The 20,639-nt window shown below is 38.4% G+C and overlaps 1 protein-coding gene across 3 annotated transcripts in view; it reads left to right on the top strand.

Annotated features, from left to right (window-relative positions):
• glceb (glucuronic acid epimerase b) overlaps positions 1-20,639 on the top strand; it is a 37,810-nt gene that overhangs the window by 3,482 nt on the left and 13,689 nt on the right. Inside the window, exon 2 of one of the 3 annotated variants that reach the window (XM_058629354.1) lies at positions 14,938-14,995. The exons of 1 other annotated variant lie outside the window; for it this stretch is intronic. The gene's annotated coding sequence lies outside the window, so the exon portion shown is untranslated. Of the gene's footprint in view, positions 1-14,937; positions 15,039-20,639 lie in introns of all 3 variants that reach the window. One more of the 3 variants, XM_058629353.1, reaches the window with a different exon arrangement.

Genomic DNA, 20,639 nt, shown 5'->3' with positions numbered 1-20,639 from the left:
TTGTTCATAGCTTCTGGTTTCTTGGCTGGGTGTATTTACACAACTTTACAATATTTTACTGTGTGGCATTAACAAGTCACAAATAGTCTTAAACCATCATTATCTTCAGAAAGTATGAAATGTTGCTATCTGCTGAATTTGGCAGAGTTTTGTTTTATGTCTCCACTCTGATTTATTGTTGTATGTCCTTCCAAAGCCATTTCAGTCTCCTCCCTGATGAGTGCCCTTAATCAGCACATTTCACGACACTGCATGGAGTGTCCTTGTAGCTGAAGTTCTCTCTTCTTATTTTAAATGAGTGGGTTGTTTAAAAACATTGAGAAGCACAGGACAGAGAACCGTCATGTTAAATTGGTGATACGTTGAACTTGATATTTGTCCTCCTTTTTTCTGTGGTATGTGTACTGTGCAGACATGGCAGTGTAGAAGCTGGTTATGCAGCTTGTAACATGTCCAGGCTTCTGCTTTTGTCTATCCTTAAGCCTGAGACCTCTATGTTGCCTTTGATCTGCACTCTCTAAATTATGTAGTTCCCTTTTCATCACATATTGTTATGCTTACAGATTGTTTTATGTTTAGTCCTAACATGTTTGTCTCAACTAGAATCAGCAGGAGCAAGATCAACTGAAAGATAACACATTTGTGTTTATGGCAGTTGTATGTCTGTAGCTTTAATTATTAAACTAGTGATCACTATATCATCTGAGCTAAAGTTAAATCAGATGTGACTAATTAACAGAAGTAATGACTATCTTTTATTGCGCCTGCATGTTGTCCTAACTGAGGGAGTGATAACACGCACAACATTCTTTGTTCAGTGCTATATTCTTCAAATTGTCCTTTAGAGAACTACTGTGTTATTTTTTACAATTATTAAATCATCATACATTTTGGCTGAATGATTTGATTTCTCATCTTGGGAGACTGAATATTTTTAAATGAATAGGTTCATCTTTTTAGTATATCTCTAAAGGAAAGCTTTGTATGAGGCTGATTCTCTCCTCATGCTCTTGAAACTCTCCCATCTGTTTTCTTTTGCCAGTTAGATTTGGGGGACATTGCACTGTCCTTTTGATTGATTTGTGGTGTCCTGATTGTTTTGGTTGACTTTACTTCTTTTTCTTTTGACTCTTTGAGACACATAGAATGCCATGTTAGATTTACCACAAATAGCCTCACTAATCCTACAAAACAAACATTGGATGTGATGTAGAAAGGTCAGAAAACTTACTAAAGACAAATAAAGTAATGAATGTGGCCTTGTAATTGATGGTTAAGTTGCTTTCCATTAATATTAACAACTATTTAAAAAAGATACCAACTGTTACACAGCTTCCTTCAGCTTGCCCAGAGGATGTCTGATAATAACTTTTGGCGAACAAATCTTTTTAATTAACCGATTCAAATAATTCAGTACACCAAAAACAACTGCTTTGCCGTCACTGGTTTGTGTTTGTGTTGCGTATAAAACAACGTCACAGCAGTTTCATGCCACTATGATAATGGAAAACTATGTACCTGATACCAAACTGAGTAGAGTAGAGTAGAGGCAAGTAGTGCTAGACCTGAATAATGGAAAAACACTGCCACAAGGTATCCAGATGTGCCTTAATTTGTCTACCATTATGAAACACTTAATGTAATAAACAATCCCAAAACGAGCTCTAGAACTACTCTTTGATTTTGTCTGGTCTTGGCATTGAACTGCAAGAGGGCATTATGTTTCAACCCCTGTGTGCTATAGTGCTTGAGGATCAATTTTGGTGAGGTTATGTTCAAGGATCAAGGAAGTTTATTATCATTGTGTCACAACAAAATGCAGTTGTGTTGTCAAGCTCTTCTCAGAATTTTCATATTTTAATATAGTATAGCATTTGGTCAATTTCTGTAACACATTTTGTACATTTGTGCCTGCCTTTTTTATGTTTTTATTAATTGGTTTCACCAAGCCAAGTTTATTGGCAGTTCTCAAACCTTAATATCTTGAGACTGTAATCCTAGATTTCTGAGATCTTTAAAGTTTTCTACCCAACCAGCCCTTCATAGTGACTGCTTTTGTTCACTTTTAGGTCACATGTTTCTTGTTTTTCTAGCCCACATTCTTTGGTTCACTTCTGGCCGTAGATTTAAGCAGCCAGATGAGTCCAGTCTCTTTGAGGGACACTGCTATTCTAAACCTTGACCCTCACAGTACATCCAATATGCACTTCTTCAAAGGCAACACACACACACACTCAGCTCATGTCTGCATACTTTGTAGCCACAACCCTCCCCCATGCATCCTCTTCTATAGCTCTCCTCAATGCTAAGCACCAGCCACCCCATACAACAAAAGAAAGTGGCCCCAGATGCCCTAAGGCATGGAGTGAACAACTATGCTCACATCTCCTTATGCTCCACACTTTTTGGCTTTCATTGTACAAATGTCTTCCAGAGACATTTGTCTAACACTGCATTTGTATTGTGTGCAGCCTGGATTATGAGCTGGTTTGTCCGCATAGGCTTTCCAAAGAATTGTAACACCCTGTGGGGAGTGCGATGCTCTGGTTCATGATCATGTGTGGAAGATTTGTGCCTTTGCCTTCTGTACTGTCTATCACATCATCAGTGCCTGAACCCAAGAACCTCAACCGCGCTGCTTAATTAAAGCCAATAATATAGCGCTATTTGTCAGCCAGAATTGTCTCTTGCTGTGTTGTGATTTGCAAAAGTCTATTCAGTGGCAATGAACTGAAATATCACCGTTCTGTCTCTTAGCTTATGCTGGGTAACTGAAGTTGATCATGCCATCTGTGTTATACTGACTGAGTGCTCTTCACTCACGACTTCATGTTGTTCTCTTTTCCAAATAATTGCTGTCCTTTATGTAGCTGAGACAATACTTTTTTTGTTGCCTCGCAAATTTAATTTTATATAAATCTTTGTGTTTTATTTGTGATTGAGGGATTTATACTTTAATGAGGTATATTTATGGCATTTCCAAATCTGCTTTTGTTAATGATAAAAAAATGACTGCATCAGGTGCATGGTTTAAAAAGGTTGTGTGATCTTGGGTGCAACATGCAAAAGAGTGCCATCTCCCATTCCTCTTAATAATATAAGCCAGTAGATGGGGCTCTGTTGTACACATAACCTCAGTCTCCTCTCTTTTTTGTGTTTGTGGCTCATATAAAACAACGTCACAGCAGTTTAGTGCAGCTATGACCATGCTATGACCACCCCACCCATGTTGAGGAGATACTATGAAGTAATGAAAACAATGTGTCTGATATTCCAACCGCGTAAGCTGAGTAGAGCCGAGTAGTGCTAGAACTGTATAATGGAAAAGCACCATAAGGGTAGGACACCCTAAATACTTGACACTTTAATCTGTAGACGCTGTGTTTCTTCCCAAAACAATTATCATTTTAAAACTGCATAGATGTTACCTGAATATTGTGTTCCAATATAGTAATTGAGAAACAATCATACATTATGGGCACAGTATTGTACAGGGCAGTTAGAGAATGCTTTTCGGCAGAGGAAATGGATCTGTTTGTAGGCAAAGTGAAAGTGAGTGTGCAGAGCATCAGTGGGTTTAACAAGCAGAGTATCAGTTGTGCATCCACCTATGTAGCTGCACAATGCTATCTAAACACACCCTTGCAATATCTATGAAAGCGCTATCAACATCTGAACAAGTTTTCCCTGGTCTAGAGCTTGCTTCAGGGCAGCAATGCATCAGGAATAATGCTGCAATGATTAATCGATGAATTAATTGTCACCTATTTTGACAATTGAATTTTACTATTAATGTAGTTAAGCACTGTAATTACTCTTCAGTTTGGTTGGCATTATTTTCTTTGTGCACTTCTTTGTCTTTGCAGTAGGCATTCATTGCCTTAATGTACTGTATATACTTTGGGAGTTGTGTGAATATTCATGTAAACGATGTTGTAGGCTATTTTTTACTGAGTTGCCTTTTTATGGCTTTGAGTTACATCCCTTCTGTATAAAGCAGTGGCGCAGTGTGTAGATTGTTTATTTTAAAGAGTTAGATTGTTTGTGGTTGAGGTATTTTTCTTCCAGTGTTTTAATATTTTAAAATGTTCTCTATTTATTTTCTTTACCACATTGCTCTTGAAGTGAATAGAGAGTGCATCGAAATTCAGCTCCAAATTATTTGCAATTCCTTGCCGTTGAGTCACATCGCTGATGTTTTGCAAAGGCCTTAAGAGTGTAAATGACAACAAATTTAAGAATTTCCATTCTGTTTGATAACAGAAGGATTCAGACTGAGCACCAAGCTTGTGTAGTAAAAAGCCTCTGGACTGCCATTTTACAATCACTCTCATGAGAGCTATCAATGAATGAATCATTTTTTGTTAATTGTTTTAATAGCTATCTTTATAACTCCACACCCTCTAATAGTGCAAAACCAGACCCTGACCAAAGTAACCCTTCCTCGACCCTACTTTGCTGTACGTCTGTGACATTCACACTTGATTAGGCTTGCAAATTTTTTGTGTGTGTGTGTGTGATCAAATGTTTATTTATTTAAAATTAAACCAAACTGATGCACCAAACAAAAACGGAAAATAAAACTGCACAAAAAAAAGGCTTACATTTTTATTTTTTTTTAATACCCCGGATAATCCATAATCAAACAGATATTTGACAGTTGACAAGACACAGCTTTCCAAACATGACAATTTGATATTAGCCCAGACAAATCCCCAATCAAAATCAGGACTATTTTCTGCAACACCCTTCTTCCAAAGACCATATAGAGGAAAGTTTTTATAAGTACTTTCAAGTAAATATGTTAACAAATCAGAAACAAGGTCCCCAGGGGACCCTCGTGCAGTGATAATATGAGTGATGTGTGAGGGATGCTTCCTTAATGGCGATCTCAAGGAACCCCATAAGCCCTGAAGGCTGCCCTGAGTTGTAAATACAAGAAGGCCCTGGCAGGTTATAACAGTCCTTCAGATCTAGAAAAGAGCACAGTTCTGTCTCATTGTAGATATCTCCTATGGTGCAAATACATTTTTTAGCCCACTGTGAGAAATTTATGGGCCTTTGCCCTACGTTTTCCTTCTTTGAAGTGGGAGGCACAACCTTAGCCTAGGAGACTTAACTAAATTGGTGAGACATACTGAGCTAGGAGGATTTCCCTGCAGTCATTTGCAGCAGTTACTTTACCTGCATATTCAGCACTTGTTTCAGGTCTATTTTTACTTGATATAAAGATACCTGAAGTAGTTAATATTGGCATTGGTCCGATACTGGTCAAAATCACAGAATCAGATATTGGTTAACAAGAATCATAAAATCCATTACCATCCAACAACTTTAAATGTCATGAATGCTTCACTAAGCACAAGTTGTAAAGAGAAATGTGTACCACCAGGGTCATGTGACCAGAATGTGAGTGTGGAATGCTCATGTCTGCCATGCTGCATTGATTATGTGAGCTATGTGGACCTATTTTAAGATAAAGGCAATGCAGATAAATTAAATCTAGTAAAAGAAAAAAAATATATATATATAACAACCTGCATCATATCAATACTGGTGGACACTCAAAGCTGTGATATCAGTATTGCCTATATAAATAAAGTAAATAAATAAATAAAACTATTCAGCTCTTCTGTTCTTTCTACGCAGTGATATTTTTATGAACATTGTCTTGACATGCATATGAACTCAAAGTTTACACACATTTCATGGTGGCGGTCAGATATTCTAGCAAGTTACAGTTTTACCATTATAGCATGATGGCAAGCTATTTTGTCTTTCTCGATTCTCCAGTCCATGCATTTCACAGACATCCATGAATGGAACATTTTAAATTGCCTATTGATTTCAGCCTCACAAAAATCAAATGTTCAATTAACTTCTAACTAGTTGGTTTTAGTAGTAAAACTTTTTGGACCAAAGCTAATTAATTCACTGATTTCAAAGACAATTTCCTCCAGTTTAATTGCTGTTTTATAACTCACAATTCTGCCTCATAGTAGAAGTGTTATCCTTGTACAGTTTCTGTCTTCTTACACAACCTCTACATTTTTACTCCTTGTCCAGAAAGGAGCATATGTGAGCTGTTAATTATAATTTATTTCTGCATGAGAATTCAGTGATTCCCGTTTTGGTCTTAATTTTAAAAAATGGTTTTATCTGCCTTGTCATGAGGAATTATGCTGAAGTCTGTAAGGCCTGGGAATGCTGACTATAGTATAGGGTTTAAAATTACATAGTGAGAAATCACAGCCAAATAAATAGGCTTTGCTTTGCTATTTGGGATCAAGCATGTCTCCTCTACTTATTCACTGCCTATACTGATCCATACACCATGCCTGAGTAGCACATTATCCATTCAGCTCAGCACTGACAGCAGTGATGATATTGATGGGCCGTGGCTGTCTCAGTGTCATGTCTACAAACCACCTTTATCCGTCTAATGTAAAAGAGAGTGTGAGTGTCCAGCCATTTTTGCAGGATGAGATGCATAAAATGGAAATAAAGATATAATGGTAAGTTAATAGTTAAAGTTTAGAATAAAGGATTGTTTTAATGTCATTACCTGCCACAGAAACAAGCTTCTATCATCAGGTTTTGAATTGGTTACACCTTTAGCCTAGCCAGACAATTTTGGAGATCTCCATGTTCAATATACAAGGTAAAATGTATTTGCAATGATGTCAGTGTTGTTTGTCAAGAGCATTTATATTGTGAGGGACCTCTTATAGGTAACCTGAACTACCCCAGTGCTTTGCAGGCAGGTGTATTGTAATCAGTGGTGTTTGTTTAACTGCCACAGTAATGACTCGGGCAGTTTTGATCCAGTTTGGATTGAACATTGCAAGTTAGTTTAGAGCACATATAGAGTCCGGAGCGGACCATACTGTTAATGCTTGTGACATGTATTGAAAGTACATATAAATGCATACATATGCAGTTAAAAAGGTATGAAATGTAGCTATAGATTGATATTTACTTGATGTACCTTTGTCCTATGAATATCAGTTTTCTCCTTTAGGAGGCACTTTCACCTCTCTTGATTATCTCAAAAGTGACTCTTTCTTATTCTTTTGAGACTTACTTTAACCAAGCACTGCATTGAATCATCCTTTTAAGGGCAGAAATCATTTTAGCTTTGGGGGAAAAGGAGACATTTTGCAAGACATATAATCAGGCAAATCTCCTTGAAAAGTGATCTGACTTTACTGCAAAGGGAGTGTTCATGATTAAATCAACATGTTTTCTTAGTCGAGCCACAAAAACCTGCAGTGCACATTCATGTCTTTGGAAGTCTTTCTGTGGAATCTTGTAGTTTTCTTAAGTCTTTCTGCTTAGACCTCAGATGATCTAATCATTTCATTAGAAACCTGACCTTAGATTTGTCCGGAGAAAATCGAACAAAAAGGCTTTCTCATCCATAAACAGGCCATGCCAAGATTTCTAATGTGCTTCCTTCCTTCATCCCCTCCTCTTTTTCACAACATTTTATATTTCTTTTCCATTTTGATGTTCCCCACCCAGCAGAGGAATGACCAGTGAATCTCCAAAATTGCAGTACATTTGGTTTCCTCCATATTCAGTTGCCTGCTTTCAACAGAGAATAGAGAAGCAGAGATACTAGACATTACAGCATGGGTATCTTACTTATTAATGCCGTAAATGCAGTCTGCATTTTGACATTACTGGAAGTGAGAACTGAATGTGCCTTTTATGATCAATGACCCGAAACATTTTGGTGTCCCACTTTCTATTTCTGATTCTGCCTTTTTTCAGTTGGAAATTTTGACATTTTAAGAGCAGGACTCACTGATTGTGGAATAATATGATATGTGCATATGCAGAATTTGGAGAGAAGAATAACCTCTCCCACCCTCAGCTCTCTGAAGCTCTTTGTTTCCCTGTCTTTATTTTTCAACACTGTCATATCTGCTGGAGATTGAGCGATAAATATACCATCAAAGCTTTTTTGAAGCTTCCTATTTCTACCAACATCCTTTTGATTTCCGACAGCATGAGCTGCTTAATATTCCAAACTAGTCGGTGGCCTTTTCAGAGAACTAACAAGGTTTTGAAGATGCAAGTCTTGTCTTCATGTGAAAGGCAGCTGTGACACAGCCCTCCTCTTTTTCAGAGTCCACACCGAGGTGTCTGTGCTGCTAAAAAGTTCAGAGCTGTTATTCAGGCCAATAGGGCATGTTGTTGTGTCATTTTTCCTGCTGTACTTCAGCTGCAGGAATGCCCTTCCTCCTTCCTGCGAAAGACCAAACATGTTCTTCTGCGCTTGTCTTTTCCTTCAAAGGAGGCGACGTCGGGAAATACTCGTCTCTGTGTGGATTATTTATTCAGTTGAATGATCTACTCCATTTAAGAGCTAGAATAATTACTTGATTAGATGTATTACAGAAAATTACTTGGCAGTTATTTTGACTTTGATTGAACACCGACTACAAATTTTCAAGCAGCAGTGACATGCTGCTTCCATTTTCTACATTATGCAGTCTGTTTTTGCATTTTCTCTTCAGTGTTGGTTTGACAAATTGAGCAATTTCAAGACTAAACAATGAATTGGTAATGGATAATTGGTAATTAAAATGGCCATTAGCTGCAATCTTTTTATAAAAATGCAGATTAAATATGGCGTGAAGAGTGTCAGATCTGGTTAGCAGCACAATCCGTAGTCACAGTAACATTACACAGATCTATGTTAATATATGTTGTAAATCTGTCGTCATCTCGATACCCACAAGCACGATATACATTTCGCAGACGCCTGCTTGAGCTGAAATGTTTTCACACTCGGTCAACAGCGGTACGCTCCCACCGCGAGTACCTGCCCGTACGACCCCGCAGCAAACGGTATGCAGCGCACCTCGCTCCTCAACTTTCACACGATCATTAATATCAACAGGCTCGTGTTTCCTCCACCATTTGTTGGGAGCAATGATTGTTTTATTTCAGGTCAGTGTGGGTGTGCTTTTAGCTTGTTTTCTCTGTCATTTCTCTGTTTTCTCTCCTTTCTTCCTGCCCAGTTCTGTGTCTCGTGTGTGAGCAGACACACACACACACACCGGGTGTAGTGAAAGGTAATTCGGGTAAACATATATTATGGGTAAACATCTTCATCTTCATCTTTGTGTTAACTGTATACCAATATACATGACAAAACAAATGCTTTTATCTGTATCTAATTCATAAGTAATATCTAGGTTATATCGTCATCGCATGATTTGTTAATATCGTGCAGCCCCAGTTAACACGATGGATTCACAGTTTCAGCTTTTTTGTACCCACAATAAGATTACGAACAATTCCCGTGCCTTACCAGCTTTGTTGCTGTTTTTGTGGCTTACTGCTGGAGTATGATAGAAGAGGATTTCCACCACCAGGCTACAAGCATGAAAGTAGAGTTGACTACAGAGAGCACCACAGAGGCTTGACGGGCACCAGGGGTATTTACTCGGCTTCTAAACACTTCCAAATTCTTATTTACTTTCATCTTCCGCTAGTGAGCTTGCCTTTGCTGCCGCCCACTCCAAGTCTCATGCTCTCACACTGTTTCCTTTGGTCACGATTAGGAGTGCGAAGCAGGAGTGGCTTCCACACAGACTTTTGCTTTTTACTTCATTTGTGCAATGATATCTTCCTTTTCTTCTTGCCTCAGCCTTAAGCTATGTTACTCTGGCACTGGCGTTATCATGATCTAATATCTAAATGCAAAAAGTAACTCAGCAACTTTATTTAAAGAATAATTAACTCACCCCTTGAGTGTCTTTGTATTTGCCACACAGACTTTTTACAGTTTACCCAGGTATAGTGATGGGCACTGTATCTTTGATGAGCTATTTAGGTGTTTTTGATCCATCTGTCTTCCCTCGCCCTACCAATCTCATAGCTGTTCATTCTGCCATTGCAAGAAGAGTCTACTGACATGGACACATGGTCGTCTGCCACCATTACAGTCCAGTACTTTGGGAAAAACTATAAAGTGCAAATGTGCATAATGTTTCAGGGAGTGACAAATAAAACTACACTTTCTGCATATGAAAGAGGAGAGTAAACTGTTGGCAAACTGTTGTACCCAGCAGGAGCGCAAGCAACTGCAACAGAGCTGCATTTTTTCACAGGAACAAAAATAGAGCGGCAGAGCCCCAAATATATGCAAAGTACCATTTATATAACGTCAGAATTTACTGTCTACATCCCTGAGCACTTGTGACAGCCACAACACATCTCGCACCATGTGATGCTGACACACTGAAAACCTCTTTGTTCACTAAATCCGGTGTGAAAATGACCCTAAGATTTTGAGAGTTGGGAGAGTTTGGCATGGGGCCAGTGGTTTGGAAGTGTATTCCTAGCGTTGGTGACAAGTTTGGGCCCTCAGGTTTTTGGCTTTTAAAGTGGGAATTTGCAAGCCTTTTTTTTTTATTTCACAAAAACTCACCGTTGATGCTCCCCCACCCTTCCCCTCTCCTGGCTATAGGCATTTGTTTTCAATCAAGCCGGTGAACACGAGCCGAGGAGGCATGTCCATGTCGATGGAAGGACAGCACAACCACCCACCGAAAACAAACCAGCAATAGACGTTCACAAAAAAGGGTCGAGCAAATGCCTTCACAACAATAGCAAACATAGAGAAAGTGCAAATGCACAGAGAGTTTATCCCAAAGATACTTACAAGTGCCACAGACGAGAACGCCAGGACTGCATCTGTTTTGCATGCACCTGTGTTTTTCAATTATTGCTATTCGGTCTGAGGTTTACTTGTGCCTTGATCTTATAGCCAGTACCTGGTTAGGGTGTGTATGTGTAGGATTCACATTGTGAGATTCAGAAGGAAATCATTGAAGCATATACTGTTTTTTGGGTGAAGTAATCATCTTTGTATTGGCAGTCTTGGCAGGTTTTTGGCTAATGCCAATTTCAATTTAATTATCATTTGAGATTGTTCACACATCCAGTGTCTTTTGAACACACAGATATCTCATTTGCATGAATACATGCATGAACGAGAGCAATTTACATCACTGTGTCGCACAACCATTGCAGTGTGACTGTTTTTCTGGGCGTGTTCGTGTTGCTCCGAGATGAAAACATTAGAGCGTGTCTTAGAAGTAAGTCCAACAACTCAGTATCCACTGTGAAACCCACTTTTTTTCCCCACACACTTGTTTTAATTTAATTCGCAGTTTAATGTGTTAATTCCAGGTTGTGGTTGCTTAGTAATGACAGATGTGACAGGAGCGCAACCCTATATGCACCTTGGTTAAAAAAACACCCCTGGCTTTTTTTTGGATGCTGCATGTTGTGAACATCCCAAGATGTTTTAAGTCACATATGCTACTCAAATATATAAATGAAAGAATAAATCATGAATTCATAAAATGTATATTTATTTAATAGTAAGGTGTGCAGGATGAATTCAATAATCCTTCAGCTTCAGGAAAGAAACCGTTTTGAAGTATGTTGGTATGTCAGTGGCTTGTCAGACAGCAACAGGGTGAACAGACGGTGTCTATGGTGTGTATTGTCTTTTCCGTATTAATTCTTTGATTTAATAAGTTCAGTATTAATGTAGAAGCCTTATATTATTTCATAGCAGACCATTTTAACACATTACCTTAAAAGTGCATGATAAAAAAGTAATGAGTTTGAGTTACTTTATATAAAACATTGTAAATTTAAACTAAAACTAGACACATTTACCCTTTTCTGGCAACTAATTAAATGTTCTGAAATGTTCTAATTGGCATACAGACCTGTGTCTTCCAAACACTTCTTTAAAAGTGCTGTCTTCCTAAATACAGTTCATGAAGTGCTGGCTATTTATATCCAGCAACTATGTTGGACTGTAATTGAACTGTGACCATGAATGTGATCAAATCAGAAAAAAAACAGTTGAGTGTACATCTTGGTTGTGTGTATGTGTGCAGAGGCAGATCTGATTAAATAGTGGAATAAGTGATCACATTTAATCTGTTTGCTGAAACGCTGACACATTAATTAATTCAGCTCTTCACTTTGCAGACTGAGAATTCTTGGATATTGCTGTGGGTATCAGATGGTCAGTGATCGTTGTCACCATGGCGGCATCAGCAGTGCAGTCATACAGTGTTTGCCCAGCCAATAACTCCCCAGAGAAGATATTCTGCTCGTATATGAATGCCCAACACATGAGTCCACTCTCCATCTCCCCTTTTGCCCCAACTCCAAGTCCTGATAGATGGCTGCCGCCGTCACATTGGTGGCAAATGATGAAAATTAATAATGACCTAGTATCATTCTCAGTCAAGCAGCTGTAAAAGAAACATCTGCACAACGTTCAAACTGTGTGCACAGGAGTTTGCTGTAAAGTTGGTGTTCATATTTCATATTCAAGATGTTAGACCTTTGCCTAAGAAAGGTCAGCTGAATAGGACAATGTGTTAAGGCTATGGAAATGGTGTCAACATGGTGCTAAGCTAGGAGAGACACTTTGAAGTGTTACTTGGCTTTAAACATTACACATCCTTAATTGGTTATGTCCACCAACCTATTCCCTGTGTAAACTCTAGAGACACAACTTAAGTCCCTTTTTTAATTTTTAGTGAAGTATACATAATTATCACAAATGAGCTAGATTTTGCATGTCTTCTGTCTCAACTGAAATGCTTCTTATACAATAGAAGGCTTTATCCTGTTATTAAAAGAGAACTACAATGAAGATTTCCCTACAAAATGCCAAGGTGGCAGAAGTAATGCAGGGTGGGTTGCACTCTCACTTCCTAAATCTCACATCTGCCTGCAGCCCGCCAGCCTCCAAAAGCATCACTTCACCCATACAGTAGCTAGGGAATATTGATTAAGGCTGCTGACATTTCTACTTCTTTTCACACTGGCTGGGTACAACCTGTGCCATCTTTTTGAGATGGAGGCAGCTTTCATACTGCACCATGCTCCCTCACCCCATCATCAGAGCTTCAGTGTACCACAAATATTCATATTAATTTGTAGGGTTTTTATTTGCAAAACTCATATGCAAAATACAGCTACAGGTTTTGAACATGCATAACTCCTATTCACGTTAGGAATTTTCTTTCTTCAACTTAATTGATCTGTGAACAGACCAAACTGTTTTTCTGTGTCTTTATTACTCCCAGTATATTACTTCACACTTAAATTGGCGAGTATACCTTCAAGTGAAGATGCTAAAGCAGCAATTAACACCATTTCCATTGCCAGTGGTTGGTAGGCACTGTTTGTGTTTTTCACCAATGCATGTATTGTGACGTGTTGATAAGATTTCAAAAGTTAAGATTGCTACAAAAATGTATTGCCTAAGGCTACGCGAAACCAATAATAATAATAAAAAAAACTGTGTATTGCAGAGTCATTTGAGCGGGGAGTGAATGCTGACTAAACACAATCTCCCTGATAAAAATCCTGTTTTTGGTTTCTTTATTTTTACCTGCGGAGTTCAGATATAATTGACTATATATGCATGTCTCTTCCTGGTTTTCAAAAAGCCAGCCCGACTATTTACAGTAAGAGGGACGCAGCGGTGCTCCACTTTTGTCCCCTCACGACGCTTAAATTTAAACGCCTTTTTCATTTCAGGCCATTTTGAATCTATGTCCAATGCTCAAGTTTCCCCTTAACGACAACTGACTGGAAGTAAAGGAGCTGAGTCTTAAGTGACGCTCTGTGCATAGAGCGAATTCTCCTGTTGTTGTCCAGCTCCATCATTTACATGTAGTCAAGAGAGAAGACCAAATCAGCAAATCCATATAAACAGTAGTAGTTATTTGCAATAAATGACAGTGGCAATGAGTAGAGCTTTCTGCTTTAACTTGATTAGTGTTGTTTTTGACTGTTAGCCTTGAAAAAATTCACTGCTCTCCCTTAAATGTGTCGGTTTAACACCGTCTATAGTTTAATAGTCTGTTTCAAAAGGGGCTAGAAATACATTGATGAGATTAATTGCAGAGTAAAGTATCCGTGTCATTCTACATATTTGCAGTGATGGATTGATTGTAGGCAGTTGGAGTAGTGTTTAGCACTATTGCCTTGCAGCAAAAAGACCCAGGTTTGCGACAAGGACATCTGCATGGAGTTTACATGTTCTCCCCATGTTCATGGGTTCTCTGGATTCCTCCCACAGTCCAAAATCATGCAGAGGTTAATTGGACACTAAGATCAATTGCCCATTAGTGTGAGAGTGAATGGTTGTTTGTCTCTGTGATGGACTGGCAACCTGTCCAGGGTGAACCCTGCCTTTTGCCCCATGTAAGCTGGGATTGGCACCAGTAGCCCTGCGACCCTGATGTGGAGTATAAATCGCTGCAATGACAAATATTCATTTGTTACTTAACCTTGATTTATAGTGTATCTGTGTAGTCTGTGCAGTATTGATTCAAGGGTTTAATTAGACACAATGGAAAAAAATTACAGTTAATTTTGTTTCCTTCAGTACAAAGTTTATATTGAGAAGCTGCTTAGCACACAAGAGTAATCAGTTATAATTATTTCTCAAAACATTTAACATGTCCCAGGAGCACGTTAAAACCTAGTTGCACATAGTATTGAGAAATGCATTCCTCTGTCTCTTCAGTAAATGAGACGACAGCTTCGCATGTCTGAACTGAGATCTGTGATTAACAAAAAAGAGGTCTGAGCAACGTTTAACTGTATCTCCTCCATTGCATACTTTGTCCTGCATAAAAGGCTCTGTGGTATATAAAATGTCACATGGTGCATAATCCTCATCAAAAGACAACTCGGCATCTACATATTGACGATTGGTTTGTGCCTGAAATGAAAATCAAGGCTTATATTCCCTTGCATACATGCTGGATTGCATGTTGTGCCAAAAAGCAATTATAAAATACAGATTTGAATGAACTAAAACTTTAACCGACAATGACCAAAATCTACTTTGTCTTCTCTCATGTGAAGGTGCTGAGGAAAGAAGAAAGAACCCTTTGTGTCAAGATTCAAGGCTGATACATCAAGAGTATGTCCATCTAATTGTCCCTTTCATTGTGAATGGATCAGAGGTCAGTGTCATTATCCATAAAGTCCTAATTGCCGAGATTCAGATGCAAGATAACAGTTATTTCCAACGTCCCCAAGTTAAAGTAAGCCCACACAGAGGAGAGGTTATTTTCCAGATGTGTTTGAGTGAAGATAATTCCACACACTGTATTTGCAGTCTAACCTCTTCTGTATGCTGATTTGTGCCAGACTCCATTACATGGACAAATTAAATCTTCAAAATACTCTAATCCTCTATGAAAATGGCCTTGTCTTGCATGTATGAGAATATGATTCAGGCATAGTCCTCCAGAGCGCTGCATTCCTCTTGTCAACACTAAATCATTTTCATTGCATTTGGAAAGACTGAGCTCTTTGAACTAACTCTGGCCGCATTCATTTGTACATTTTAACTGTTGAACTTATGACACCGACACACACCCGAACCCAACACAATCTTACACAAAATACAAAACATACAATGAAATCATGTTCAGTAAGGCTGGTTTTGGTCACGTAGATTCCCAACATTATCCTGAAAAGGTCTTCAGTTGTTTGTTTACTTGCAGTTGTAATTTAACTTCACAGAATTGTGCTAGATTAAAATAGACTCCACCTTTGTTGTAATGTGAACATTTGTAGGAACCTTAATTTGTAGTACTCATGCCTGAAAGGGGCCATCAGTAGAGTTTGTTTATTTTGTTCACTAGCACTAGTTTCTTTGAAGAACATAATGCCTAATCTATTTATTATAGCATAGATGACTTGTTTTAGGATTATTGTGTCCCCTGTTGGTTGATGCCCACACGTTATCATAAGCAGGCTCAGAACCATGACACACACACACACACACACGCCAGTCAGAGAAACACACGGATCTACACAAACCATCCTGTCTCCACAGGAGCTAACATGCCCCCACAGCTTCAGCATAAGCTAATCATTTATTGACAGTCAAAAGCTCTTACTTCACCCGTGGAGAAGAGCAGTGGAAATGTCTGGAGTTTAGTTAGGGATACTGCACCTCCACCTCACACATGCAGCGGCCTTCTGCTCCAACAACTCCCTAAACGTGGCTCACTGGCTTTTATTGCTGTGATGACTGCCTCTGATTTGTATGCTAAAGGACATTATGAGAAGAGAAACAACTCTATTTACCCGTCCCTATGCTGAGTCCTGCAGCAGGTTTAACATTATTCTAAATTGTGTACATTCTACACCAGAGACAAAGATTAGCAGTTTAATATAAAGTGCACTTAACAAGGTCAGTGTTTTTTCTTTTTCTTTTTTTAATTGCTGTTGAACATATTTGATTTCATGCTCTGCTCGAACTAAGATATTGATGTGGAAATACTTACTAATAACATGCCCACTACAACACAACAAGCCAACCTTATTATTAGGAATTAGGATTAAGATCGAACATCCAACAACATCCAACTATTTTTACATATGTTTTTAGAAAGTGTAGTTATTAACTATGTTCAGCAGATTGAATACCCTTTGATTTAAGCCAGGGAATCGGTTGCCACATTTGTTACAGTTCATTACCGCTCCAGTCAAATCCTAAAAAATCTCATACTGTTAACCTGATCTTTGTATTAAGGACATGAGACCCTGGGACCTCAGTGAATCAGGAGTGTGAAGTTGTTCATCCTGTCAGAAAACTGTGGCATTGAGCAATTAAAAATGGAATCAACTGTTAAATTTGAAGTCTTGCTGAATTCCTCACAATTTTTACACTAATGTCTAAGCAGCCATCTGAGACAAACGATTGAGTAGGGTTTGCGCACACAGACGACCTGACCCTTAATGATACAAGCAACCACTACTTAGGAAAAATGAGGAAAAAACAGGAGTATCTAGTGAATGATGAGTGCAGCCTGAACATGTGAGTAGCCTTCAACAAGCTCACCGCTATCTAAAGCAGGGTCCTTTAATTCTAGTCCTGGGGGCCCACTGACCTGCATGTTTTATACGTTTCCTTGGTCCAATACACCACATTCAAATAAATGGGTTGTTATCAGGCTTCTGCAGTGCTTGCTGATGAGCTGACCACCTGAATCAGGTATGTTAGAGCAGGGAAACATCTAAAACATGTATAAAGCACAACATAATATGCTTAACATTACTGACACAAGTGATGTCTGAAGTTATGCATTTCAGATCTAAAGCACATGATGAAATAGTGCAAAGTTGTGTTGCATAATTAAGTTAATTTGTATTACTACTTATTGGCTTTTAATCAATCACATTTAAGACATGTTTTCATGGTAAAATAAGTGTAAAAAAAGCAGAATTTGGAAAAATTAAAACGTGCAATTTATCAGACTGATATCTCTAAGCTAAAGTCAGATGTGATCCACCAGAAGTGTGTCATTAGCGTTACAGCGGTGATAATGACGTTTTCCATGAGCCCTGCAATGACTGTTTTCATTAGTAATTCATATTTTATCAGTTGATCAGTCATTGGTTTTTCCGAGTCCAAAGCTAGACTCCAAACCCAGCAAGAGTTTTGAGAGCACATACTGTACCTCTGCCATCACTAAGTTCTAAACTCTCTTCCTATTGTAGATATTAGCACTCTACATAGATGCTTGAATTTAGTCATGATCTAATGAGAAATTCAGCAGAAATGTCTAAAAAAGTTTTATATCGCAAAAGTTGTAGACGGTGAAAAAAAATAACCCTGTATTCTTCCTCTTTAAAACACAAGTTCCATAATGTACTGGATTATTTCTGGCACCATTCACCACAGTGTCCCCAAACTTCAAGAAAAGTGGTTCAGCAGTTTTTCCATAAGTTTGCGTTTTGTCAGACAGCACCACAAACACTTCCCCTGATGGGGATATAGTGTACATGTTGTCTGCTTTGCACATAAACTGTAAATGACGTTTTATTAATGTAGGACGCAATTGTATTCACTGGTAAAATATATAAATCAGGTACTTTAGGTAAATTCTGCTCTATATACCATTTGTGTAATGTGTACAATTGGCTGCAGTTTGTCGTCTAGCAAAGTTTGGTCATTTTCTTCTGATAAATTGAGGACATAAAGTCTTTTTCCCTTGCCCCTTTTCTTTGCATTTTCCTTGGCTAAACATGGCAACATACACATCCTATAAAGCTGTGACAGGAGCGTAAAGAAGTAATAGAAGTGTCCGTGAAGGTTCTCCGTCATCCAGGCCATAGTCATCTTCTGTGGTAAGCTGTCGGCGACTGGACTTGCATGAGTTAAGCCTCTGATCCAAAGAGGCTTCTTCAATTCTGACTAACTGGTGGAAAAAAACAGGTATTGAGCCTGTGAGGCTGAGACCTGTCTAGAGAGTCGTTAAATTAAACATTGCAGATCGTTCACCCCTCTGACCCAGTTTCAGGTTGTTGGTTTCACCGAGTCTACGTGTGAAAGAGGGTCGTCGATAATAGAAGGCAATACCACAAATACAGTGTATTCCATCTTATTTGTTTAATATGGGAACATGTGTTAAACAGTATCTCAGTGTAAGGAAGGTTGTTGAATATGATTTATTGTTAAAGTATGAACTAAGACCTATCTTCCAACACAGTATTACTACTAAAAGGAAGTGTCACAGTTAAGTGACAGGCTGGGAAATGTAAACATTCTTGTAGGATTGAAACGTCCCCAGTAAGTAAGTATATTTGGTAAAGCTCCTTTCATTGTGCTTGTCATGAGTAAAATGACACCATGGAAGAATCGATGCACACTATAAAAAAAGCGTTTGCAACAGTAGGACAAAAAGAGGAAGCGAAAAAGAGTATGTCGTGTTGAAGCCACACCTTCAAAGAAACGATGACATTTTATCTTGAGACCAGGACCTACATAGTGACCTACATAAATATAGTGGATCAGTATCAGCGGTTTATTCACATCCTCCAAAACACAGCAAAGAGAGCATAGATTCCAACCGTCAGTGTAAAGTAAGAGTTAACTTTACAGAGACACACACCTTCATTCACTCCTTTTCCATTTCAAGGTGTTTGCATTCATCAATACATGTACTGGCTTGATTGTTCAGTTAATCACGAAGACTAAGGCCAACATCTTAAATCCTTAAGTCTCAAGACGTCGTTCCTCACTGTTTCAGGCACCTTTCAATAAACTAAGGCAAGACACTGGGAGCAAGTAAGCTGAAAAGCTGCTTTAGTTTTCCAATGTCCTGTTGTCATCTGTCAGGCGTGGAGGACCTTTATCCTCAAACAGGGTTGCCATTTACCTGCTGTCCAGTTGCATCAATCTTTAATATACACTATTTGTATCTTATGTCGGGGTAGTTTTACTTTCAGATGATGTTATTACCAGAGGGTTTACACTCCAAACATATGAAGAACTGACAAGCCAGTGGATTACACAAATGTCCATCCATATTGTATAAACATGTCCTCAAAAATAAATGATAAAGTAAAGAAATTCTCAATTAATTGAACATAATTTTCATTCACATGCACACGAATAAGCCACTGATGCGGTTGTGTTTGTTGTGAGATCGTGAGAGTATGATCCTAATAAATGTAAGCGAATGTGGGTCGAAATACACCAGGGACGACGAGGCTTCTGTCAGAGTACCAGCTTAATTTTGTTTGCTTGCCTTGTAATTAACTTGTATACAGCAGCAGATTTGTCACAGCACAGTCAAGAAGTGTTAAACTGAATCATTTGTAACAGCTTAGTTTAGAGGAAATAATGCAAAATGTTATTGCTTTGTTTGTATTCCGAGAGGCCGGGTGCGATCAATGTGACTTAGAAGATGCGACACACTTAATAAAAGTTAATAAAAGCGCTCCAGTCGCTAACGTCACACAAGAAGCACTCATTTAGACATATTTATTTAACTGAAGCCATATTAGCAGCCAACTCATCTTTTTACCGACTGTATTCATAAAAACTGAAGATGGAGGATGGCTGTTGTGTCCTGTATGCCAAAATATTGAGGAACAAGCTAAAGCAAAAGCATTTTTCCAGATCCTTAAAGATCCCAAGAGATGGTGGAGGTGGATTACTGATATAAAATATACGAGAAGCGAGCCAAGAAGTAGGAGCGATGGGAACCCACAGGCAATGGATTCCTCTTGTGTAGTAATCAGTTCATATCATGTAAAGAACACTATCTAGCTTTAATATCTTGTTTATTTTACATACTTTAATTGCGATGTGTAATCGTTTTCTGGAGTGAGATGAGGGAAAGCTTACCAGAAAGTTAAAGATGGGTTACTGCAGGCCTGGATTAATGTCAGACGTTTTAATGTTCATACTTGTGAAAGGAATCTGGCAGCATTGTAAGGGTCAGAGATATTCAGTCTCTCAGGTTCTGAGATATACAGTATTGCTCAATTTCTATGGATTTAAAGTGTGCAGTAAACTCATTTTCATTTTAGCGCCACCATGGCGATGAAAACTAACTTTTCAAACAGAGCTCTATACACAGGTTTACAATACTGTAAAACATTGGTTTTGTGACTTTGTGTTTGTTACGATCCAGACTAGGGCTCAAACAATTAGTTGATTATATTGATTACTAAATGTATTGTCAACTATTTTGATAATCGATTAATCAGTCTGAGTGTTTTTAAGCAATTAAAGTAAGTTTTCTGATTTTAAAGCTTCT

This window comes from Solea solea, chromosome 5 (genome assembly GCF_958295425.1).
Source record: "Solea solea chromosome 5, fSolSol10.1, whole genome shotgun sequence".
Taxonomy (NCBI): Eukaryota; Metazoa; Chordata; class Actinopteri; order Pleuronectiformes; family Soleidae; genus Solea; species Solea solea.
The sequence above is the reverse complement of the archived record's forward strand: the minus strand, read 5'-3'. Positions and strand labels throughout refer to the sequence as shown.